The sequence below is a fragment of the Bos indicus genome, chromosome 8 (genome assembly GCF_029378745.1).
Source record: "Bos indicus isolate NIAB-ARS_2022 breed Sahiwal x Tharparkar chromosome 8, NIAB-ARS_B.indTharparkar_mat_pri_1.0, whole genome shotgun sequence".
In the NCBI taxonomy this organism is placed as follows: Eukaryota; Metazoa; Chordata; class Mammalia; order Artiodactyla; family Bovidae; genus Bos; species Bos indicus.
Window position 1 is genome coordinate 76,401,411 of NC_091767.1, and position 21,038 is coordinate 76,422,448.

General features: G+C 40.8%; 1 protein-coding gene and 1 long non-coding RNA gene across 6 annotated transcripts in view; one reads left to right on the forward strand and one right to left on the reverse strand.

Moving 5' to 3' along the window:
* The window catches only part of LOC139184599 (uncharacterized), a 105,879-nt gene that overhangs the window by 67,994 nt on the left and 16,847 nt on the right, over positions 1-21,038 (forward strand). The window contains exon 3 of one of the 4 annotated variants that reach the window (XR_011568144.1): positions 1,395-11,519. The exons of the other annotated variants lie outside the window; for them this stretch is intronic. This is a non-coding gene — a long non-coding RNA (uncharacterized lncRNA). Of the gene's footprint in view, positions 1-1,394; positions 11,520-21,038 lie in introns of those variants that run through there. 4 annotated transcript variants of the gene reach the window in all.
* Positions 1-21,038, reverse strand: part of FRMD3 (FERM domain containing 3) — a 351,285-nt gene that overhangs the window by 24,369 nt on the left and 305,878 nt on the right. The gene's annotated exons all lie outside the window — the stretch shown is intronic.

Genomic DNA, 21,038 nt, shown 5'->3' on the forward strand with positions numbered 1-21,038 from the left:
TTAGGACTTTCTGGAATACTGCTTATTTACATATCTGGTATTCCATATCCCCAAAAGAAGGGTCATTTTACTCTCCTACTTGGGAAAGCAGTGAAACATATTGTATATGAGTGGTATTACTGCTTTAGGAAGACCACTCCTATTCCCCTTTGGCTATTTTCACCATCCTATGGTCACACAGATCTTCCATGTCTTACTTACCTAAGGCATTTTCTCATACAAATGGTTTTTCCTCCTTAAGTCTCCTTTTCCTAATATGTAACCTGTTCTCCCTAGGCCTTCTGCTTTTCATATCTTTCTCCTAAAACAAGAGGAAAGGGAAACCTCAAGTTTCCAGACTTGATTATTTTGTTGATGGCAACTCTGGTCTACCAGTTGCTCACACCAAAAAATTTTGACTTCTTCTGTTTACTTTCACAATGGACCTGTTAGCAACTTCTATGTCTCCACCTTCAAAACATACCCAGAATTGGACCACACTTTGTACAATGTCCACTGCCACCAACCTGGTCCAAGCCACCATCTTTCTCATTTAGATTATGACAGTAGCATCTCATCTGATCCCCCTGCCTCAACCCCTGCCTGTGTAAGGGTCACTGTCAACTTGGCAGCGGGAGTCATCCTCTGAAAGCAGTGTGGATTCGATCATGTCACTCAACTGCTCAGGGTCCTCTCATGGTTTAGTATCTTCCTCAGATTATAAGCCAAGTCCTTGCAGGGGTGTCTAGGGCCCTACTCAGTGAGCCCTCTTCTCCTCTCCTAACTGCTGAGGTGACCTTGTTATTCTAGGACCCTTCCCCTTGTTCACTTGACTCCAGACACAGAAGACTGGCTGTCCCTCACATACGCTCTTTCTTGCTGTTCCTTCTGCTTGGAGTACTCTTCCTTCAGGCAGGTTCATACACTCTTCCTCTTTTTGTAGGTTGTTAAATGTCACCTTCTCAGTGACACTATGTAAAATTTCAGTCTGTCTCCCCATCACTCTCTATTCCCCTTTCCTTATTTATTTTTATTCTGAGAAATCTAGGATCTAAGGACGAAAAACAGAGCACTGGCAAAATGAAGTATTGGTTTCTGGGGGAGACATAATCATGGTCATTAGTCCAGGGTCACAAAAGTCAAACCTGTATGGAGTAGGCAGGTGCTTAACATGAATGAGTAAGGGCCAGGTATGGGATGGTAGGGAGTGGTGGTGATTGGGGGAAAATGGACCATATTGAGCTCTGTTTGAAAGCTTTATTATTCAAATTTTAAAAAACATTTGTGCAGTCTACACAAAATGTACCTGTGAGTATTTTTAGGCCTATAAAAATCAAAGTCAACAAGAGAGTCTGAAATGCAGTAGTACTTGAGTGCAATCTCAAAGATGACAGAATGATCTTGTTCATTTCCAGAGCAAACCATTCAACAACACAGTAATCCAAATCTATGCCCCAACCACTAATGCCGAAGAAGCTGCAATTGAATATTTCTATGAAGACCTACAGGACCTTCTAGGATTAACACCAAAAAAAGATGTTCTTTTCATCATAGGGGACTGGAATGCAAAAGTAGAAAGTCAAGAGATACCTGGAGTAACAGGCCAGTTTGGCCTTGGAGTACAGAATGAAGCACAACAAAGGCTAACGGAGTTTTCCAAGAGAAAGCACTGGTCATAGCAAACACCCTCTTCCAACAAACAACACAAGAGATGAATCTACACATAGACATTACTAAATGGTCAACACTGAAATCAGATTGATTATATTCTTTGCAGCCGAAGATGGAGAAGCTCTATACAGTCGGCAAAAACAAGACCTGGGGCTGACTGTGGCTCAGATCATGAGCTCCTTATTGCAAAATTCAGGCACAAATTGAAGAAAGTAGAGAAAACCACTAGATCATTCAGGCATGACTTAAATCAAATCCCTTACGATTATACAGTGGAGGTGACCAATAGATTCAAGGGATTAGATCTGGTAGACAGAGTGCCTGAAGAACTATGGATGGAAGTTTGTAACACTGTACAGGAGGTGGTGACCAAAACCATCTTCAAGAAAAAGAATGCAAGAAGGCAAAGTGGTTGTCTGAGGAGGCCTTAAAAATAGTTGAGAAAAGAAGAGAAGTGAAAGGCAAAGACATACCCAACTGAATGCAGAGTTCCAGAAAATAGCAAGGAGAGATAAGAAAGCCTTCTTAAGTGAACTATGCAAAGAAATAGAGGAAAACAATAGAATGGGAAAGACTAGAGATCTCAAGAAAATTGGAGATAACAAGGTACTTATATTTCATGCAAAGATGGGCACAATAAAGGGCAGAAATGGAAAGGACATAACAAAAGCAGAAGAGATTAAGAAGAGATGGCAGGAATACACTATGCAAAAAAGGCTTAATGATCTGATAACCGTGATGGTGTGGTCATTCACCTCGAGCCAGACAATCTGGAGTGTGCAGTCAAGTGGGCCTTAGGAAGCATTACTATGAACAAAGCTAGTGAAGGTATTTCAAATCCTAAAAGATACTGCTGTTAAAATTCAGCACTCAGTATGTCAGCAAATTTGGAAAACTCAGCAGTGGCCACAGGGCTGGAAAAGGTCAGTTTTCATTCCGATCCCAAAGAAAGGCAATGCCAAAGAATGGTCAGACTACCATACAGTTGCACACATTTCACATGCTAGCAAGGTAATGCTCAAAATCCTTCAAGCTAGGCTTCATCAGTATGTGAAACAAGAACTTCCAGATGTTCAAGCTGGATTTAGAAAAGCTAAAGGAATCAGAGATCAAATTGCCAACATCCGCTGGATCATAGAAAAAGCAACAGAATTCTAAAAAAAATCTGCTTCATTAACTACACTAAAACCTTTGATTGTGTGGATCATAACAAACTGTAAAATTCTGAAAGAGATGAGAATACCACACCACCCTGTCTCCTGAGAAGCCTGTATGCAGGGCAAGAAGCAACAGTTAGAATCAGACATGGAACAATAGATTGATTCAATCTATTAAACCAATAGAGAAGGGAGTACGTCAAGGCTGTATATTGTCACCCTGCTTATTTATCTTATTTGCAGAGTACATCATGGGAAATGCTGGGCTGGAAGAAACACAAGCTGGAATCAAGATTGTTGGGAGAAATATCAACAAACTCAGATATGCACATGATACCATTTTAATAGCAAGAGAGTGAAGAGGAGCTAAAGAGCTTCTTGATGAGGGTGAAAAAGGAGAGTGAAAAAGCTGGCTTAAAACTCAACATTCAAAAAATGAAGATCATGGCATCCACTCCTGTTACTTCATGGCATCCACTCCTGTTACTTCATGGCAAACAGTTGGGGGAAAAAGTGGGAACAGTGACAGATTTTATTTTCTTGGGCTCCAAAAATCACTGTGGACAGTGACTGCAGCCACAAAATTAAAAGACACTTGCTCCTTGGAAAAATAGCTATGACAAACCTAGACAGCATATTAAAAAGGAGAGACATCACTTTGCCAACAAAGGTCCATATACTCAAAGCTGTGGTTTTTTCAAGTAGTCATGTATGGATGTGAGAGTTGGACATAAAGAAGGCTGAGTGCTGAAGAATTGATGCTTTTGAACTGTGGAGCCGGAAAATAGTCTTGACAGTCCCTTGGACAGCAGGGAGAGCAAACCAGTCAATCGGAAAAGAAATCAACCCTGAATATTCATTGGAAGGATTGATGCTGAAACTCCAATACTTTGCCCACCTGATGCGATGAGCCAACTCACTGGAAAAGACTCTGATGCAGGGAAAGATTGAGGGCAGGAGGAGAAGGGGGTGACAGAGGATGATACAGTTGAATGGCATCACTGACTCAATTGACATGAGTTTGAACAAACTCTGCAAGATAGTAAAGGACAGGGAAGCCTGGTATGCTACAGTTCGTGGGGTTGCAAAGAGTCGGACACAAGTTAGCGACTGAAGGACAACAAGGCTTCTGGTCTATAAATGCTGCTAGGTAAATGCAGTGACAGAATAAGCTAGGTTCCTGATGTTTCAGTCACCTAAGTGCTCCAGTACTTTGATCTCAACAACAAAAGTATTCACTTATTTTTGTAGAAAGGAGGAGGTAGGCATGGAAATAAATGCTTTCTTCCCTGTCATAGTTTTTCTGACCACTAGCATTAGATGTGCTGGAGTTTCATATTACTTTGCCCCTCATCTCTGTGCTCACATTTTAAGGTAGTGGGATGGAGTGGAAAGTAGACCAAAGGTTGGACAGCCAAGCTCTGCCACTTATGAGATTTTAGTTCTTAAGTTACTTCCATTGACAGATGAATGGATAAAGAAGATGTAGTACACATATACAAGGGAATTTTACTCATAAAATGAAACAATGCCATTTGGATGGACATGGATGGTCCTGGAGATTATCATACCAGGTGAAGTAAAGTCATAAAGAGAAAGACAAATACGATATCACTTATATGTGGAATAAAAAATGATACGATTGAACTTATTTACAAAACAGAAACAGACTCACAGACTGAAAACAGACTTGTGGTTACCAAAGGGGAAAGGTCAATGCAGGGGTGGGGGATAAATTAGGAAGTTGGGATTAGCAGATACAAACTATATATAATAGATAAATAGCAAGGATCTACTCTGTAGCAAAAGGAACTCTACTCAATATTCTGTAACAACTTACATGGGAAAAGACTGAAAAAAGAGATACAAAGTATGTGTATGTGTATAACTGAATCACTTTGTTGTATACCTGAAATTAAGACAATACTGTAAATCAACTATACTCCAATATAAAATGAAAATTTTTTAAATTGACAGAGCTCAGTTTGTTTAACCACAAAATAAAAGTAACTCCTACCTCATAAGGCTGGGTGAGGGCTACACAAAATTATGGATGCATAAGTGCTATCTGTATCAAAAAAGTTTTAGGAATTAGATGTTACTATCTTACCAAAGAATATTAGGTTACATTGATCTATACCAAGCAGTATGTACATTTGGTCTGTTATGAAGCAGTATCATTTTATAAACATGTAGATTAGTTTTCTTATAAATCCACTCATACAGAGTGTACAAGGAAAATTGCATTATAGTTATCCATATTTTCTTAATATTCTTTATATGATAGATGCTTAAAGTTTCTTTCCTACATGCCCTTTTTTGATAAATTCTAACAATGTCCAAAGAAGCAGAACTGTTAAATTAGTAAGACGACCTACATTGTTTCATTAAATTTCTTTTACTTCATCTATACATGAGAAGCCTCCTGGATGTATCCACAAAGCTTAATGGCTGAAAACTTTTTTTAGAAATGATAAAACAATGATTAAGGAAAAGGAAATAGCTTTCAAATTTATATAATTATGCAGCCCAATTAGAAGTTCTGACACATAGGAAACAAAAAATGTTGACTATTGCAATTATATTTTAGTATAGTAATATAACTGTTTTTATATCATTACCATCATTATTCAACTTGAAGAAATACTTTATGAAGTGAAGTAGCAAGAATCAAAAGATGCTGAAGGAGAAGACTGGCCATCATTGATGGACAGGCAGTGTGCCTGTTGTGTATGGTCAAGCAGGTTGCACACTGCTCATTCCAGTCAACACCTTTCACATGATCCCAATATGATGGCACTTCCTAAAGACACGCCATTTACCACAACACAGCCTACTCAGCCGGCTGCTGACAGATGCTGTTGCTGAAAATACTGTTCTTTATCTTATTGCGAAGGCAAAACATAGAGACCTTTCTTAGTACAGCAGCAAAATTAGTAGCAGGTAAAAATGGAATAAGCATTGCTCACATTTACATTCAGAAGTCAGCTCTCTGTTAACACTGAGCATATTTGTGACAGAGTCCAAAGACCACAGCTGCAATTACCAGCAACTTGTATGGTACAAAACAGCTAAAGACAATGGCTAATGGTCGTTATCTAGTTTGCCTGTGTATGAATGAAACAGTGCAGTATCGGGTGTCACCAGAGCAGATGTCTTAAAATGAAGATAACAGGAACCCCTATCTATCTCATGAGTTTGTGGAAAGGCTCAAAAGTATGCTGAAATGTGAGAAAGCCCTTGGCAATATCAATATCAGAATATTGTTATTTGCGTTTATCCACACTAACTTCCTTAGCTAAGACTTTGGATTACCTGGGGTAACTTTACACCCCTTTGGCAATGCCTTTCCTATCTGGAACCTACCATTGTTGCTGCTGACATTTGGCTGAAACCAAACTGGCTCACTTTGCAGGAGACACTCTTTCAGCCTTGTTGCTTGCTCCCCCTGTCATGACCACACAGTCCTCACCCTGGGAACATTGGGCCTTTCTCTATGATGAAGGCTTTGACAAATGGCATATTTGGGACCCACCACTCTGGTTCCCTCTGTGGCACTCCAAGTCACCCTATGCTGATACTCAACTATGGAATGCCCCCTAAACCTACAGAAAGAAAGAAAGTGAAGTTGCTCAGTTGTGTCCAACTCTTTGCAACCCCATGGACTGTAGCCTACCAGGCTCCCCAGTCCACGGAATTTTCCAGGCAAGAGTACTGGAGTGGGTTGCCATTTCCTTCTCCAGGGGATCTTCCCAACCCAGGGATTGAACCCGGGTCTCCCACACTGCAGGCAGACACTTTACTGTCTGAGCCACCGGGGAAGCTCAGAACAGGGACACAAAGAAAGCAGTACCACCACCTGGCAGGGAGAGGGGGGTATTTTGGAAGACTGTAGAGGATTTTTTGGAGGTCACAAAGATGGGAGTACATCATGAGAAATGCTGGGCTGGAAGAAGCACAAGCTGGAATCAAGATTGCCAGGAGAAATATCAATAACCTCAGATATGCAGATGATACCACCCTTATGGCAGAAAGTGAAGAGGAACTAAAAAACCTCTTGATGAAAGTGAAAGTGGAGAGTGAAAAAGTTGGCTTAAAGCTCAACATTCAGAAAACTAAGATCATGGCATCTGGTCCCATCACTTCATGGGAAATAGATGGGGAAACAGTGGAAAACAGTGCCAGACTTTATTTTTTGGGCCTCCAAAATCACTGCAGATGGTGACTGCAGCCATGAAATTAAAAGATGCTTACTCCTTGGAAGGAAAGTTATGACCAACCTAGATAGCATATTGAAAAGCAGAGACATTACTTTGCCAACAAAGGTCTGTCTAGTCAAGGCTATGGTTTTTCCAGTGGTCATGTATGGATGTGAGAGTTGGACTGTGAAGAAGGCTGAGCGCCAAAGAATTGATGCTTTTGAACTGTAGTGTTGGAGAAGACTCTTGAGAGTCCCTTGGACTGCAAGGAGATCCAACCAGTCCATTGTGAAGGAGATCAGCCCTGGGATTTCTTTGGAAGGAATGATGCTAAAGCTGAAACTCCAGTACTTTGGCCACCTCATGCAAAGAGTTGACTCATTGGAAAAGACTCTGATGCTGGGAGGGATTGGGGGCAGGAGAAGAAGGGGACGACAGAGGATGAGATGGCTGGATGGCATCACTGACTTGATGGATGTGAGTTTGAGTGAACTCTGGGAGTTGGTGATGGACAGGGAGGCCTGGCATGCTGCGATTCATGGGGTCGCAAAGAGTCAGACACGAATGAGCGGCTGAACTGAACTGACTGAAGACTGGCAGGGTCAGCATCATTTAGTGGGTGTGTGTCAAGGATATCAGACATCCAAAAATGCATAGGATGGCCCCATGAGGAATTATCTTGCATCCTACATGACTTTTAGGTGTCCTATTAAATATTATATATGTAGGTGAGAAACCTATTTAGAATGATCTGAATCTAGAATCTACCTGTGTTTTACATTTAAACCTAAAGCATCTGGATAAGATTTTAACATACTTTGAATTCTTCACGCATACAACCACACTGGGAAAATTGAAGGAAGTATCTTGCCAAGAGTTCATCTGTTCAGAACATCACACCATGCTGTCTGGAATGACCAAGGTGTCCAAGAGGCCTACACAGTAGCACATATTTCTGTATCTGTTGAGTGGCACCCATGTCCTCCCCATTACATTCACCGAAGAGCTAGTGTCCCACTCCTTAATTCTGCCTCTTGGTGAATCAGGCTTAAGAAAAACCTTTGTGACTTTCCTGGTGATCCAGCGGTTAAGAATTCACCTGCCAATATAGGAGACAAGGGTTCAATCCTTGGGCCATGAAGATTCCACATGCTATAGGGCAACTAAGTCCATGTACCACAACTGCTGAGCCTGAGCTCGGGTCTGTGAGCTGCAACTACTGGAGCTCACATGTCCCAGAGCCCGTGCTTCACAGCAAGAGAAGGCACTTCAATGAAAAGCCTGCACACCACAACTAGAGCCCACGCATGGCGACAAAGACCCACTACAGCCAAAGATAAATAAATAGAAAAACATTTGGAAAGACTTGATTTTTTAATTGTAAATTACTTATAATTTCCCATGACATTATAGTTAGAACATTATTTTGACTTTTAAAGTTATGTGTAAGTAGACTGTGTTTTCTCTGAGTTTCATTTCAGGATGGTAGAGAGGATATTAAGATCTTTGTTATTACCTGGAGACACTGAATCTAAAAGGACTGACAGTCACTGCTTAAGAACTCACAAAACTGTTGGGTCTCTACAAAGGTCATATATTTGTTGCCTGTTAACTGGAACCATCCTTGCTGTGGTGAGCTAACTTCTGATTGACCTACTTATGTTGATCAGTGTAGCCATCTTGGCTCTGGGAGGTGTGCTGTACTCTTGAATTGAGGGTAGGGAGAGAGGAGTGAAGGAAGAGTGTGAGAGAAGGAAAGAGGTCATCACTCCACTTCTAGGAAATTGGATGAAATGGATGGAGCTATAGCCTGGAATTCTGGGGACCTAGATTCCATTCCACCCAACTTTCTTTGTGTCCTTGGGTATGTCTATGAGTCTTGGACTTTTTAACCTAAAAATTGACCAGACCTTTCCCAGTTCCAGCATTCTTAGTCTAGGTCTTAATAAAATGTCTTAGGCTTGATTTTAGTCTGCTGCTACTGCTAAGTCGCTTCAGTCGTGTCCGACTCTGTGCGACCCCATGGACAGCAGCCCATCAGGCTTCCCCGTCCCTGGGATTCTCCAGGCAAGAACACTGGAGTGGGTTGCTATTTCCTTCTCCAAAGCATGGAAGTGAAAAGTGAAAATGAAGTCGCTCAGTCGTGTCCGACTCTAGCGACCCCACGGACTACAGCCTACCAGGCTCCTCCGTCCAAGGGATTTTCCAGGCAAGAGTACTGGAGTGGGGTGCCATTGCCTTCTCCAGATCTTAGTCTAGGTCTCAATAAAATGTCCCACTTAAAACTATACATGCGCTTTCCCTGAAAGCACCAATCACCTGCATATAATAAACAGAGCTATTTCTGCTGTATCTGTAGAAGAACATTGCAGAAGAGGGAAAAAGACAAGGGCACTAAGATTTTTAATTTTTACAGGGCTAGACAGTTTAGGCCTGTGATCATGTGATATTCATAAAAGGAGATGAGGAAAGTGAGGCTCAGAGAGGTTAGGTAACTTGCACAAGGTCATGACTCCAGGAAACAACACAGCAGGAGTTTGTGCCCAAGCCTGCCTGACTCCAAAGCTTTGGAGTAACCACTATGGTCTTATTTACATTCCTGAAGAGAAGGTAATCTGGGAGGCCCAGAGGGACCCTCACTTCTCAATAAAAGAGGAAGAATCTTCCATGTTATTGGCCAATTTCATTTGCTGAAACCACAGTATCATTATATGTAAGGTGAGCACTGGTCCCTGTTTGCCTGGTATAGTTCCTATTGCCTGCTGTCCTAGCAGCATTAAAATGCCTATTTTACCCCCGAAAGGTTTGCCTAGTAGATTTTATAGTCACCTAACTATGTTTCTATGTCACAGCTCCTGTGATTGTATCATGGCCAGGAGAGAAGCAAAATAAATAAATAAAACCACTTACTGTTGTGGGGATTAGTGGTTTAGATTAGAGATAAACCTTCAAGTTTATTTTATTCTACATGTGCTATCAGTCCGTAAAATGTTTTCTATCCACATTAAGTAGCATGCAGACTTCCAACTGTAGTAACACAGTATGTCATAAACTATGTGACTCTCTTATCTTCCCTTTTTTGGGGATAAAGTCTAATACTTCAAGTGAAGCTTGTGTCACATACAGCAGAGCTATTTCTGCTGTATCTATAGAAGAACATTGGGTTCTTCTAAACAGGATGTTTTCTTTTAAACCTAATGTTTAAAAGAAAATATCCTGAGGATGACTTGTACATTCTCAGAGGAGAGTTTCACTTTCAGGCATGGGCACTGCAAAATATCTCACACTAGAAATGTACCTGATGCCTCCGAATAAACTTGGGAGGCTGCCTGTTCATTCTATTTAAAACCGGTTAGAGTCATCCCAGTGACTCAGGAAAGTATAGACTAATGGAAACTTAGACAGACACACACACTTCACAGGAAATCCTAATATTCCTCCTAGCCATGAGCACCAATCTCACCTCCCTTTGTTATAACCCCCAATGTCTTGCTCATGCCTCTAAGAGTAGCTGAACATTTTGAAACCTTTTACGATGATTTTGATTTCAATATCTAGAATTCAAGAGAATCAATCCTTGTCTTTACTTTGCAACAGTCAACTGCCCCTTCCAGACACTGAAGTTTCTCTCACCAAGGTATCCAATGATTAGCATGTTGCTAATGTGCACTCTTTCCTGTCCTTCTCCTGGCCACTGTACCTCTGTGACTCCACACACTCTTGGTTTCTGTCTCATGATTCTAAGCTACTTCTGTCTTTCCCACAGTCTTTTCATGTCTACTTGTGGTAGCCTCAGCTCTCTGCTCTTGTCACACTGTAGCCTGCCACTTGGCATCTCAACCGTATGCATGGCTCCACCATGCTCCTGCAGCATTTCTCTGTACAGCTCTGCACGTCATTAGTGTCCTTGCCCATTTTTCCTTGAAGTTAATTTAGGAAACTGTACACACTATCACCTTTTGGATATTACTATTAAGGTTAAGAGTATAAGATCTCATCAAAAAGTTACGGCTGTGGAAAACCATATGGAGATTCCTCAAAAAAAACTAAAAATAGAACTACCTCATGACCCAGAAATTCCACTCTTGTGTACATCCAAAAAACTTCAGTTTATCAAAAAAAAAAAAAAAAAAAAACCTTAAAAACATTAATTCAAAAAGATAGATGAACCCCAGTGTGCATAACAACATTATTTACAATTGCCGAGATAAGGAAGCAACCTATCTACCAACAGGTATTGGAATAATGAAGATGTTGTGTATACATACAGTGGAATACTACTAAGCCATAAAGAAGAAAATCTTGCCATTTACAGCAACGTGGATGGACTTGAAAGGCATTATGTTAAGTGAAATAAGTCAACAAAGGCAAATACTGTATATTATCACTTATATGAGGAATCTAAAACACACTACAAACCAGCAAATATAACAAATAGAAGGAAAATCACAGATAAAGAGAAAAAACTAGCAGTTTCCGTGGAGGGAAGGGAGGAGGGAGGGGCGACATAGACGTAGGGGATTAAAAGGTACAAACTATTAGGTATAAAATAAGCAACTAGGATATATTGTACAACACCAGGAATATAGCCAATATTTTATTTTATTTTTTAAGTTTTATCGAAATATAGTTGACTTATGGGCTTCCCTGGTGCTTCACATGGTAAAGAATCCGCCTGCAATGCAGGAGACCCAGGTTTGATCCCTGAGTTGGGAAGATCCCCTGGAGAAGGGAATGGCTACCCACTCCAGTATCCTTGTCTGGAGAATCCCATGGACAGAGGAGCCTCACGGGCTCCATGGGGTTGCAAAGAGTTGGACACGACTGAGCGAGTTAATTTATAATGTGTTAGTTTCAGATGTACAGCAAAATGACTTAAAATCCTCTTCTATTATAGGTTATGACAAGATACCAGGGCTTCCCTGGTAGCTCAGTGGTTAAAGCCTCTGCGTGCAATGCGAGAGACCTGGGTTCGATCCCTGGGTTGGGAAGATCCCCTGGAGAAGGAAATGGCAACCCACTCCAGTATTTTTGCCTGGAGAATCCCATGGATGGAGGAGCCTGGTGGGCTACAGTCCACAGGGTTGCAAAGAGTTGGACATGACTGAGCAACTTCACTTTCATTTTCACAAGATACTGAGTATAGTTTTCCTGTGCTATACAGTAGGTTTTTGTGGTTTATCTAGTTTATATATTATTGTTGTCTGTCACTAAGTTGTGTCTGACTCTTTGCGGCCCCATGAACTGCAGCACGCCAGGCTTGTCTGTCCTCCACTGTCTCCCAGAGTTTGCTCAAACTCATGTCCATTCAGTCAATGATGCCATCCAACCAACTCATCCTCTGTCGCCCCCTTCTCCTCTTGCCCTCAGTCTTTCCCAGCATCAGGGTCTTTTCCAGTGAATCAGCTCTTCGCATCAGGTGGGCAAAGTATTGGAGTTTTAGCATCAATCCTTCCAATGAATATTCAGGGTTGATTTCCTTTAGGATTGACTGGTTTGATCTCCTTGCTGTCCAGGGACTCTCAAGAGTATTTCCAGCACCACAATTCAAAAGCATCAACTTTTTGGCACTCAGCCTTCTTTATGGTCCAACTCTCATATCCGTACAAGACTAGTAGAAAAACCACAGATTTGACTATATGGACCTTTGTCTGCAAAGTGATGTCTCTGCCTTTATTAAAAGGCTGTCTAGGTTTGTCATAGCTTTTCTTGCAAGGAGCAAGTGTCTTTTAATTTCATGGCCATAGTCACTGTCTGCAGTGATTTTGGAGCCCAAGAAAATAAAATCTGACACTGTTTCCACTTTTTCCCCATCTGTTTGCCATGAAGTGATGGGGCTTGCTGCTATTATCTTAGTTTTTTGAATGCTGAGTTTTAAGCCAGCTTTTTTACTCTCCTTTATCATCCTCATCAAGAGGCTCTTTAGTTCCTCTTTGCTTTCCGCCATTAGAGTAGTATCATGTGCCTATCTGAGGTTGTTGATATTTCTCCCAGCAGTCTTCATTCCAGCTTGCTATTCATTCAGCCTGGCATTTCCCATGATGTACTTGCATATAAGTTAAATAAACAATGTGACAATATACAGCCTTGATGTACTCCTTTCCCAACTTTGAGCCAGTCTGTTATTCCATGTCCAATTCTAACTGTTGCTTCTTGTCATGCATACAGGTTTCTCAGGAGACAGGGTAAGATGGTCTGGTATTCCCATCTGTTTAAGAATTTTCCACAGTTTGTTGTGAACACACAGTCAATGAAGTAGAAGTAGATTTTTTTTTGGTAATTCCCTTGCTTTTTCTATGATCCAGTGCATATTGGCAATTTGATCTCTACCTGTGCCTTTTCTAAATACAGCTTATAAGTCTAGAAATTCTTGGTTCATGTACATTTGAAGTCTAGCTTGAAGGATTTTGAGCATTACCTTGCTAGCATACGAAATGAGTACTGTTGTAGGACAGCTTGGACATTCTTTGACATTGCCTTTCTTTGGGATTCAAATGAAAACTGACCTTTTCCAGTCCTGTGGCCACTGTTGAGTTTTCCAAATTTGCTGGCATATTGAGTGCAGCACTTTAACAACATCATCTTTTGTGATTTGAAATAGATCAGCTGCAATCCTGTCACCTCCACTAGCTTTGTTCATAGTGATGCTTCCTAAGGCCCACTTGACTGCACACTCCAGGTTGTCTGGGTCTAGGTGAGTGACCACACCATCATGGTTATCTGGGTCATGAAGACATTTTTGGATAGTTCTCATGTGTATTCTTGCTACCTCCTGTTAATCTCTTCTGTTTTTGTTAGGTCCTTGCCATTTCTGTCCTTTACTGTACCCATCTTTGCATGAAATCCAAGTACCTTGTTATCTCCAATTTTCTTGAAGAGATCTCTAGTCTTTCCCATTCTGTTGTTTTCCTCTATTTCTTTGCATTTTTCATTTAAGAGACTTCCTAATCTCTTCTTGCTATTTTCTGGAACTCTACATTCAGTTGGGTATATCTTTGCCTTTCACTTCTCTTCTTTTCTCAGCTATCCGTAAGGCCCCTTCAGATAATCACTTTGCCTTCTTGCATTTCTTTTTCTTGGGGATAGTTTTGGTCACCACCTCCTGTTCAGTGTTACAAACCTCCATCCATAGTTCTTCAGGCACTCTGTCTACCAGATCTAATCCCTTGAATCTATTGGTCACCTCCTCTGTATAATCATAAGGGATCTGATCTAGGTCATACTTGAATGGTCTAGTAGTTTCTCCTATTTTGTTCAATTTAAGCCTGAATTTTGCAAGAAGGAGCTCATGATCTGAGCCACAGTCAGCTCCAGGTCTTGTTTTTGCTGATTACAAGTGCTGGTGAGGATGCAGGAAAAGGGGAACTCCTGTGCACTGTTGGTTTACCCACTATGGAAAAAAGTATGGAGGTTCCCCCCAAATTAAACAGAACTACCATATGATCTAGCTATCTCCACTTCTGAGTATATATCCAAAGGAAATGAAAACAGGATCTCAAAGAGAAATCTGCACTCCTATGTTCACTGCAGCATTACTCGCTATGGTGAAGATATGGAAACAACCTAAATGGCCATCAGTATATGAATGGATGGGCTTCCCTGGTAGCTCAGCTGGTAAAGAATCTGCCTGCAATGCAGGAGACTCCAGTTCGATTCCTGTGTTGGGAAGATCCCCTAGAGGAGGGATAGGATACCCATTCTAATATTCTTGGGCTTCCCTGGTGGCTCAAATGGTACAGAATCCAACTGTAATGCAGGAGACCTGGGTTGATCCCTGGTTGGGAAGATCCCCTGGAGGAGGGCATGGCAACCCACTCCAGTATTCTTGCCTGGAGAATCCCCATGGACAGAGGAGCCTGGCAGGCTATTGTCCATTAGGTTGCAAAGAGTCAGACATGACTGAGTGACAAAGTACAGCACAGCACAGATGAATGGATAAAGAAGATGTAGTATATGTACACAATGGAATATTATACAACCATAAGAAAGAAGAAAATCCTGCCATCTGTGACAGCATGGATAGGCCTTGAAGGCATTATGCTAGGTGAAATAAGTCAGAGAAAGACAAAAACCCCATGGTATCACTTATGTGTGGAATCTGAAGAAAAAGGAAAAGTCAAACTCTTAGAAACAGAAAGTAGTAAAATGGTTGCCATGGACTAGGGGGTGAGAGAAATGGGGAAAGGGTACAAACTTTCAGCTGAAAGATGAATAAGGTTTGATGTTCAAATGTAAAACATGATCTTTATAGTTGGTAATACTGTTTTACATAGTTGACATATGCGAGAGAGTAGAACTTAAGTGTTCTCATCTGAAAAAAGGATAAATATGTGAGGTGATGCATGTACTAATACGGGGAACTTTTCACGTGTATCAAATTGCTACAATGTATACTTTAAATATCATTCAGTTTTGTCAATTATGCCTCGATAAACTGAAATTAAAGAGATTATAAGGTCTCTCTTAAATATTCTATATCTGAATCCTGGCCTTGTATTGTCATGTAACCTTGGACAAGCTACTAAGTCACTCTTTTCTGTAAAATCTATAAAATGGGAAAAATTCAGGCCATATCATATGGGGATATTGTGCACAGAGGAGTCATAAATAAACATGTGGGAAGTGGCTGGCACTTAGTAAACACTCAATAACATTACTATTTACATATTAAAATGTCTGAAAGATCCTAAGGAGAAGAAACCAGTTTTGTTTTATTTAACTTAATAACTGGTTTAGGACTTCCCTGGTGGCTTAGTGGTAAAGAATCCACCTGCCAATACAGAAGACATGGGTTCAGTTCCTGGTCAGGGAAGATGCCATTTGCCACGGAGCAACTAAGCCTTTCAAGCCTGTGAGCCACAACCACTGAGCCCATGTACCGCAGGTACTGAAGCCTGCATGTCCTACAACTCATGCTCCCCAACAAGAGAAGCCACCACAATGAGAAGCCCACACGCTGCAATGAAGAGTAGCCCCTGCTCACCGCAACAAGAGAAAAGCCTGCGCAGCAATGAAGACTCAGCACAGTCAAAATAAATACATACATAAAATTATTTTTTAAAAAACTGGTTTAACTTGACCAGAGATGTTTGAACATAACTTAGTTTGAGAAATACATCTTACTGCATCTCTGACCCATCTCAACTCAAAACCATCCAGTGAGCTGCAGACTCACCACACACCTGAGTGTAGGATCGTCAACCTCAGTATTTCCAAATCCAAGCAATGTATGTCCCACCCCAGCCTTTTCCTCCTCTACTCGTTACTACATAATATTAATAAAGAGCACCACCCTCTGCCCACACCAGCAATCTAAGGGTTGGCCGTAACTTTTCACTCACTGCTTACTCCTAACCTGTCACCAGCATCTACAAACTCTGCCACTATATTCACTTTCAAAGTGGTTCCTGCCTCCCCATCGCCCCATGCTTGAGAGTGAAAAAAGGTGAAAGTGTTAGTCACTCAATCATGTCCAACTCTTTGCAACCCAATGGACTGTAGCCTACCAGGCTCATCTGTTCATGAGATTTGCCAGTCAAGAATACTGGGGTGGGTAACCATTCCCTTCTCCAGGGTATCTTCCCGATCCAGGGACTGAACCCAGGTATCCTGCATTGCAGGCAGATTGTTTATCATCTGAGCCACCACAGAAGCCCAAAGAATACTGGAGTGGGTAGCCATTCCCTTCAAAGGGATCCCCACCTCTCCATCACCCCATGATTACCACTTCTCAACTGCATAAGAGCAGTGGCCTCCTCACTGGTTTCCCTGATCTCAGTCTCATTCCTGAATTGTTGCCAGAAAAATAGTTTTAAATGCCTAATTAGTTGTATGAATTCTCTTCTTTAAATGTTTTTCATGCCTTTCAGGATAAAATGTAAACTCTATTTTGGTATATAAAGCACACCTCTACCCCACACATTTCCATCATTCCTATGTATTTTGTTGTCGTTGTTCAGTTGCCCAGTCGTGTCCAACTCTGTGACCCCATGGACTGCAGCACACCAGGCTTCCCTGTCCCTCACCATCTCCTAGAGTTTGCTCAAGTTCACGTTCATTGCGTCAGTGATGCCGTCCAGCCGTCTCATCCTCTGATGCCCTTTTCTCCTTCTGCCCTCAATCTTTCCCAGCATCAGGGACTTTTCCAATGAGTTGTCTGTTTGCATCAGGTGCCCAAATATGTCACACTATATCATGCCTCCTTGACTTTGTACAAACTGCCTTTCCCTGGAAAGTCCTTCTGCACCCAGATGGCTCCTACTCATTCTTTAGAATTTAATGTTTCACCTTCTCTCAGAAGGCTCTCCTACATAGATGCTTATCTCATAGTTTCCGTGGTTGACTCATCCATTTCTCTCCCAGATAATTAGTCTAAGCCAATCACAGTAATTTAATTCTCTCTGGTTTGGAAGTGGGCATGTGAGCCAACCCTGAAAATGAAAAATGAAGGGAAGAGTTGCCTGGGGAGGGGGGAAGTTCTGAGAAAAGTTTCTTGCTTCTAAGAAGAACATACTGGACAGATAACGAACTTTCCCTTAACATTGTATGTGAAGAAGACACCAGGAATTCTGGCAGTTATCCTGTGGTGCTGACGGCAAATGGTTTGAGGGGGAGTTCTGGCTAACTGACAAGAGCAGTGCAGCGAGATGAAATGAACCTGGCTTCTCAATCCTGGAATCCTCCCTGACTCTGGACTTGGTGCAGTCTTGGGATAATAAATCACCTTATTATCTAAACCAGGGTTTGTTAGAGTTACTTGCTGCTAATGGTGTCCTAACTGATGCAGCTGTCACCATCTCATGGGTCTCTCTGTCATCACAGTCAATCATCACACCAAAATCAGGAACATGACAGAATACCCTCACTGCACTTCAGCATCATTGTGGTGAACTTCAATAATGCCATGTGATAAAGACAGAAAATAAGAAGCATAAATATTGGAAAGAAGGGCACAAAACTGTCACTATCTCTAGGTTATTGTATCAGCTACAGGAAAAGGCAAAGATTCTAATAAGAAGCTAGGGGGATTAATTATAAGTCAGTCAGGTGTTCAGCTTGAAAGCAACAAAGACCATGTAAAAATATGATGATGGAAAATCCCATTCAAAATAGCTAAACACACAAATTAGAACAGGCACATAATATCTAGGATATCCATAAGAAATATTCAAAACTTGCATGAAGATAATAATAAAACATAGCTGAATAACATAAAAGAATACCTTGGAAAAATGAAGGAATATAACAATGTTCCTGAATAGGAGAAGTTAATTATTTTGAAGATCAATATCTCTTCTAAATAAAATTCACTGCAATTTTAATACAAATCTCAACACATTTTCAAAAATGACAAACGAGAAAGTGCACATGATTATCAAGAAACTCTGGCTAAAAAAAGATCCATAAGGGGAATTTGACCTATCTGATGTCAAAACTATACTGTTGTTCATAATGGAGCAGGAATACTAAAATATGCAATTCAGAAATACACCTTTGAAAATAATGAGAGGTTATGATAAATAACTCTGAGAAAAATCATTAACCAATTGGAAAGGAGAAAAAGTATATCCTTACTTTCTGTCAAACACACATTTAAAATTCCAAAGAAGTCAGCAAGTCAGTTAAAAGCAAATATTAGATCAAACCACATGAAATCACTATTTTTGTAGGTCAAAGGCAGTTGACTATCAGAAATTTCACATAGTTAAAGCTAATACATTAATTTTGAGGATGAAAACACAGGAAACATGTTTATAGTCTTGGAATGAGGGGTACTGACAAAATATAAAACACAGAAAAGAAGTCTGCACGTGTAGAAATTGTCTGTGCATATGAAAAGTACCTGTGCTACAAAGTTAACATTAAAATAAGTTAAAAGCTCAAAATCCTTCAAGCTAGGTTTCAACAGTATGTGAACCGAAAACTTCCAGATGTACAAAATGGATTTAGAAAATGCAGAGGAACCAGAGAGCAAATTGCCAACATCCATTGGATCATAGAAAAAGCAAGGGTAGTCCAGAAAAACATCTACTGCTTTATTAACTACTCTAAAGCCCTTGACTGAGTGGACCACGACAAATTGTGGAAAATTCTTAAAGAGATGGGAATACCAGACCACCTTACCTACCTCCTAAGAAACTGTATACAGGTCAAGAAACACCAGTTAGAACTGGACATGGAACAATGGACTGGTTCAAAATTGGGAAAGGAGTACGTCAAGGCTGTATATTGTCACCCTGCTTATTTAACTTATATGCAGAGTATATCATGTGAAATGCCAGGCTACATCTAGCTGGAATCAAGCTCAAGCTGGAATCAAGATTGCTGGGAGAAATATCAATAACCTTAGCTATGCAGATGACACCACTCTATATAGTAGAAAGCAAAGAAGAACTAAAGAGCCTCTTGATGAAGGTGAAAGCTGTGCTTAGTCACTCAGTCACATCTGACAGTTTGCAACTGTAGCCTGCCAGGCTCCTCTGTCGATGGGGATTCTCCAGGCAAGAATACTGGAGTGGGTTGCCATGCCCTCCTCCAGGGGATCTTCCCAACCCAGGGACTGAACCCAGGTCTCCTGCATTGCAGGTGGATTCTTTACCATCTGAGCCACCAGGGAAGCCCAAGAAAACTGGAGTGGATAGCCTATCCCATCTCCATGGAAACTTCCTGGCCCAGGAGTCAAACTGGGGCCTCCTGCATTGCAGGTGGATTCTTTACAAGCTGAGCTACCCCGAAAGCCAAAGGTGAAAGAGGAGAGTGAAAAAGCTGGCTTAAAACTCAATACTCAAAAAACTAAGATCATGGTATCTGGCCCCATCATTTCATGGCAAATTGATGGGGAAACAATGGAAACAGTGACAGACTTTACTTTTTGGGGCTCCAAAATCACTGCAGACAGTGACTGCAGCCAGGAAATTAAAAGATGCGTGCTGCTTGGAAGAAAAGCTACGATCAGTCTAGACAGCATATTAAAAAGCAGAAGCATCATTTTGCTGACAAAGATCTATTTAGTTAAAACTATGGTTTTTCTAGTTGTCATGTAAGGATGGGAGAATGCTGAATGACGAAGAATTGATGCTTTTGAATTGTGATGCTGCAGAATAGTCTTGAGAGTCCCTTGGACAGCAAAGAGATCAAACCAGTCAATCCTAAAGGCAAAAAGAAGCACCAATATTTTGGCCACATGATGTGAAGAGCTGACTCATTGGAAAAGACCCTGATGCTGGGAAAGATTGAAGGCAGGAAGAGAAGGGGGCGACAGAGGATGAGACAGTTGGATGGCATAACTGACTCAATGGAAATTAAAGAACAGGCAAGCTTGGAGTGCTGCAGCCCATGGGGTCACAAAGAGTTGGATACTACTGAGCAACTGAACAACAACAAAATTAAAAGCCAAGAACAAATTAGGAGGAAAAAAGATAATATAAGAATTCTCACAATCTGTAAGGGAAGTACAAAAATGAAACAGAAATGCACAAAGTAAACAAGTAATTCGAAGCAGAAATGCACATGGGTAATTATCCTCTGAAAAGATGCTCACCTTTACAAGTAAAAAGGAACAGGTATATTAAAATAATAAAATCTCATTTTTTTTTTTTCAGTCTTAGAAATTGGTCACATCAGGGTTAGTGCTTATGTGGGGAAGAAGTCATTCTTGTACTCACCTTTTTAGTGAGTATTAGTTTTTCAGAGGATAATTTGTTTGCCTATTTCCATCAAAATTTAAAATGTGTATATCTGTCAAATCAGCAGTTATGCTTTTAAGAATCTGTCATAAAGAAATGCTTATATATGCACATTCCTTGGCAGCACTGTCTGTTACAGCCACTAAATAGGAAATATCAATTTCCAGTAATAATTTGGTGATTAAATTATGATATGTCTTCACTATAAGATAGCCAATTTCAAAAGGATACAGATTAATATGTATTGATATGGAAAGTCCTTCATGCCATATGATAAAGTGAAAAAAAGGAACTATAATACATATCGAACAATCCCATTTATGATAAAAAAAATCCTATATCCATTC